The sequence below is a fragment of the Gossypium hirsutum genome, chromosome D04 (assembly GCF_007990345.1).
Source record: "Gossypium hirsutum isolate 1008001.06 chromosome D04, Gossypium_hirsutum_v2.1, whole genome shotgun sequence".
Lineage (NCBI taxonomy): Eukaryota > Viridiplantae > Streptophyta > Magnoliopsida > Malvales > Malvaceae > Gossypium > Gossypium hirsutum.
Window position 1 is genome coordinate 6,737,483 of NC_053440.1, and position 5,034 is coordinate 6,742,516.

The window sequence follows — 5,034 nt, forward strand, 5'->3', positions numbered from 1 at the left end:
ACACTTTTTCGATGCCCGTAAATTTTAGGTCATTACAGATTCACTTAATTATTTGAGATAAATGTGTGTGCAAAATTGTACGCTCTATGATGTTAATTTTGCGCTAAATTGGTCAACACACCTTATTTGCATGATTTTTTTTGCCGTAAATAAACTTTTGTTTTATCTTGTGTTTGAAGAAAAAAAGAGAAATAAAATTCTATAAATACTCCAATAATTGTTTTAGATTATAAGTAAAGTCTTAGAATTGTGACTTGTTGAGTAACTGGAGTAAGGTGCTTGGGTTGTCATCTGTTTTTGCGTCAAAAGATTGAGTGACGTTCTAAGCTATTCACTTACTTCGCTAATTTTAAAATTTATGAGTGGAGCTAGTAGCCATCTAGATATGTGATGAATTGAGTAACTGGAGTGGGGTGTTTGGGTTGTTATTAGAGGTGCTCATGGGCCGGGCCGGGCCGGGTTCGAGCCGGGCCCATAAAAAATTTCGGCCTGGGTCCTAGGCCTGGGCCCGGCCCGGCCCGGCCCGAAATATGGGCCTGAAATTTTGTCCAGGCCCGGTCCGAGAAAAAAAATCATAAGCCCGGGCCCGGCCTGGCCCAGCCCGGCCCATTTTTTTAATAAATACCAAAAATTTATTTTAAAAATTAAAAAAAGTATTTTTAAAATATTTTTAAAATATTTTAAAATTTAAAAAAATTAAAAAATATTTTTAAAATATTTTAAAATTAAAAAATAATAAAAAAGTATTTTAAAAATATTTTAAAATTAAAAAAATTAAAAAATAAATATATTTATTATATCGGGCCGGGCCGGGCAGGGCCCGGGCCAAAAAGTGGTGCCCGAGGCCCGACCCGTTTTCTAAACGGGCCTCATTTTTTTGCCCAAGTCCATATTTCGGGCCGGGCCGGGCCGCCCGGCCCATGAACACCTCTAGTTGTCATCCTTCTTCGCATAGAAATATTTAGTGACACTCTAGCAAAAAAGATTTATTTTAAAATAATAAAAAAGAAAAAATCGATCATAAGAAATGGGACAAATGGTTATTTATGGTTGCAAAATTTTGTTTAATTTTGGTGCTTTGACAATTTACATGAATTGATTTTATGGAGCCTTATTATGAGAATATTTGATAATTGTGTGCTTAATTGAATTGTGAATCGACGTGTTAGCTTGAGAGAGACGGTTATGTGATCAAGATTTTAGTAATGTATATTTGGTTGATTGGATTGAGGATTGTAGTGATTTCATTGACTTGAATGATCATAGTATGATTGGAATGATAAATGCATGAAATGCTTAAGGACAAGCATGGACTAAGTAGGGAGAATTTGATAGTGTGTCAAACTGACATCTTTATGTGTTTTATTTTGATGAATGTTTAGGCACGATACTACTAATTTTGTTGCTTATTGCTTAATTTATATGTAGGTGCAGTGCAAGTCCAAAAAATTTGAAGAACAAGTAAAAATATGAAGTGACGTGGAAGATTTGAGTATGAGAGTATTAATTTGAAGTACAAGGCTTATTAGAATTTAGGATTATTTTATTTTTATTTAAATATTATTTGTAAATATATTTATTAGGAGTTAAAATAGAATTAAAATATTTTTTTATGAAAGTTGGTATTCAATAAAAAAAGGGGAAAGAACATACAACTATTGGAGACAACAACAATAAATGTGAAATAAAAGCAAACAGAGAACAAACAAAAGAAAATTAAAAGCCTACCAAAATCAATTGGTGAGAAAGCAAACTAAACGCTAGATGAACCAAGAAAAAACCCACAGCCTCTCCCTACTGAAAATCACAACACTAAAGCCAGGAAAATCTCCTAATTTGGATTATATGACATTGAGCGAACACCAAAGGAGAAAAACATAATGCTAAGCAGGATAAAATCGATGAACTCCTGCTTCCAAAAGCCAACCCGAGGACAGATTAATCCGGCGGATCCACCCATCATATGTTGGCAGCAACAACAACTTCGACCTCCACCAGAATCTCCTCCACACAGAAATGATACATCCCCAAATTAAAACATACGACAGCAAGAAGGTGAGAAACCATGTTCTCTTCTCTATAACCGTGTTTGACAATAAAATATGAGAAAAAAAAATCGTTAATTTATGCTTACCTTCTTTTATGAGAGCCGCGATTTCAGACCGGTCCTCATGCGTGGAGCAAATATTCTTGATTACAATCAAAGTGTTGCCCTCAAACACCACGTACCTTAAGCCCAGATCATCGGCAAAAGAAACTGTTTGGATAAACGCCTTTACTTCCGCAACAAAAGCATTAGGTACGTAATGATGGAGTTGTTTACTTGCCCCTAAAATTAGGCCATTTCGATTTGTCACCACAACTCCTGAGCAAGACTGCCAGGAATGAACCCTGTAGGTTGCATCGAAATTAACCTTAACATACGGTTCTGCCGGTGGACGCCATTTCCTTTCGTGATGTCCAACACTAAGACTACAAGTTTCACCCAAAACTTGAACTTCTCTGTAATAGGAATAGATCAGAGCCACCAAAGCTGAGGTCGTTTGAACAACCCCTTCATGATACCCTTTGTTCTACGACAACTATAAAGCCTGGATCGCAATTAGAATGAGATTAACAATAATCGTAGAATGTTTGTTGAACAGAAATGATAACCAATCAATAACATCAGTATTGTTGTGTATCGCAGGCCAAGAAATATTTAGAGATTGCCACACCGCAGCTACCATTATACAATCGCGAACTACATGGGTAATAGTTTCTAGAATTATACTGCATTTAGGACAAAACATAGTAAAAGAAATCCTTTTGTTGAAGAGATTAGAAAGTAGGAATATAGTTTTGACAGAATCTCCAGTTTGTAATACGGATTTTAAGAGGCATTGTTGCTTTCCACAATTTTGTATAGAAACATTATTTGGGTTATGTGCATCATGTAAACCATGGGAATGGTCCATATCCGTAGATGAGAACAGTAATCGATATCCACTACACAGTGTGTATACACCAGTTGGATCACCCTTCCAAACAAGTACATCTTCATGAGCAAATTCAGATAACTATATGGACAGAATTTTGTCAGCTTCACCGTCCACAAAAAGAGTACGAACCCTATCTATATCCCATTTATTCAAACCTAGCTACAGAAGGTCCTTAACCCAAGAAACAGAACCATTAACATTCGTGTCTACAACCTTACATCTTCCAGCTCCCGGAAGCCAGCAGTCATTCCAGGTGGAGATAGAGTTCTCGTTTCCAACACGCCAACCCAATCCTTTTTCCAGTAATCCTCGCGAACTCCAGATGCTACGCCAGGAAAAAGATGGATAAGATCCCAATCTAGCACTTAAAATACCCGAATAAGGAAAATATTTAGCTTTGATTACTCGACTCTTAAGGCAATCAGGATTAGACAAGATACGCCAACACTATTTAGCTAAGAGAGCAATATTGAATTTAGCCAAATCCTGAAACCCCATACCCCCATTCAACTTCGAATTACAAAGAGCTGCCGAAGAACACCAATGCATACCTCCCATTCCCCCAATTTTCTGCCACAAAAACTTGTACATGATAGACTCTAATTCTTTGCACAAGGAGGACGGTAATAAAAAACACTGCATCGCATAAGTTGGAATTGTTTGCAACATTGACTTAATAAAAACTTCCTTACCTCCTTGGTATAGAAATCGAACATTCCAACTGTCAATACACCTTTTGAAACGATCTTTAAAATGCTGAAAAGCTTCCTTTTTAAGCCTCCCCACCATAGTCGGAAGCCCCAGATATTTTTCAGAATTAGAAGTAATCTGAACCCCTAAAACAATGCCAGTCTGAGAACAATCTGCATCACCAACATTTGCACTAAAATATTTCAGAGACTAATCAAAATTAACTTTGTGTCCGAGAATGCCTCATATTCACTAAAAATGGATTGAACATTACGTGCACCAATGACAGTGGTCTCGCTGAAAATAATGCTATCATCAGCAAACAAGTTTGTTTAGAAGTAGAATACTCAGAAAAAGATTAGCTTCAAAGCTAAAATTAAGAGAGACATAGACGCCCCTTTAGCTTTGAATTGTAAAGACTATTGCTAAATTCCATTAATTTCTATATATTTTTTATTTTATTTCATTTATGAGATACAAAATTATACTTAAATTTTTTTCATTTGTGTATTCGCTTTTTCTCCAGCTCAAGAGATAGATAGGATCATTTCATAGTATTGTTTTTAGTGTCATTTCAAGAAGGATCCTTTGTATGGTGTTGGGAACAATACATAATTGGTACAATTAATTCGGCGTCGAAATATTTTACTGAAGAACAAGTTGGTGTGAGAGTGCAATTTGGTGACGCCATGGGATTAAGTGATCTAATTTAAATGATTCGTGCGGTTGAGATCATTAATTAGAGTCAGGTTCTTCTAATTTGTAAGGCTGTCGACAAGTGGAAGCGTCTTTTAGAATTATTCGTTTGGTAAGGTAAAGGTTAATTGTTGGGTTGTTCCCGTAGGTAATTTACGATTAAGGAAGAATTGGTGGTTGAGGCATCATCGATCACTATAACTGGCTTACCAATGAGCGAGAAGACATCCATAATCCATGATCAACTCTGAGATCGAGACTGACGTCATACCTAAGGTTGAAACATTCATTAATTGGGTTTATTTTATTTTATTTTGAAAACAATTTTTATTTATTGTTTTTTATTTATTTAATTTTGTGTTACTTTAATTCTCATTTATTTATTTTTCACAAGACTGCAATAGTTGTGAGCACAAAATTACTCACGAAATGTCCTGTGAGAAATTCGAATACTATCAGACCCATTCCTATGGATCAACCCTATTCCTTATATTACGAATTTTATATTCTATTTTTAGGTGTAGAATTTATTTTTGATGGATTCCAGAATCATCAAATTTTGATCTAAAGTATTATCCAAAAACATACATAATAATTTTTTTAATAGTTTAGAGATTTTTCCTGATTTATATGCAAGGTTCCTTAAGCGTCTATCATTTTCAAGTGT

The 5,034-nt window shown here is 35.4% G+C and overlaps 1 long non-coding RNA gene across 1 annotated transcript; it reads left to right on the forward strand.

Moving 5' to 3' along the window:
* Positions 1–1,630: 1,630 nt before the first annotated feature.
* LOC121216282 (uncharacterized) lies at positions 1,631–4,818 on the forward strand. Its single transcript, XR_005912384.1, has 3 exons — positions 1,631–2,055; positions 2,162–2,299; positions 2,690–4,818. It is a non-coding gene; the product is annotated as an uncharacterized lncRNA (long non-coding RNA).
* Positions 4,819–5,034: the final 216 nt, after the last annotated feature.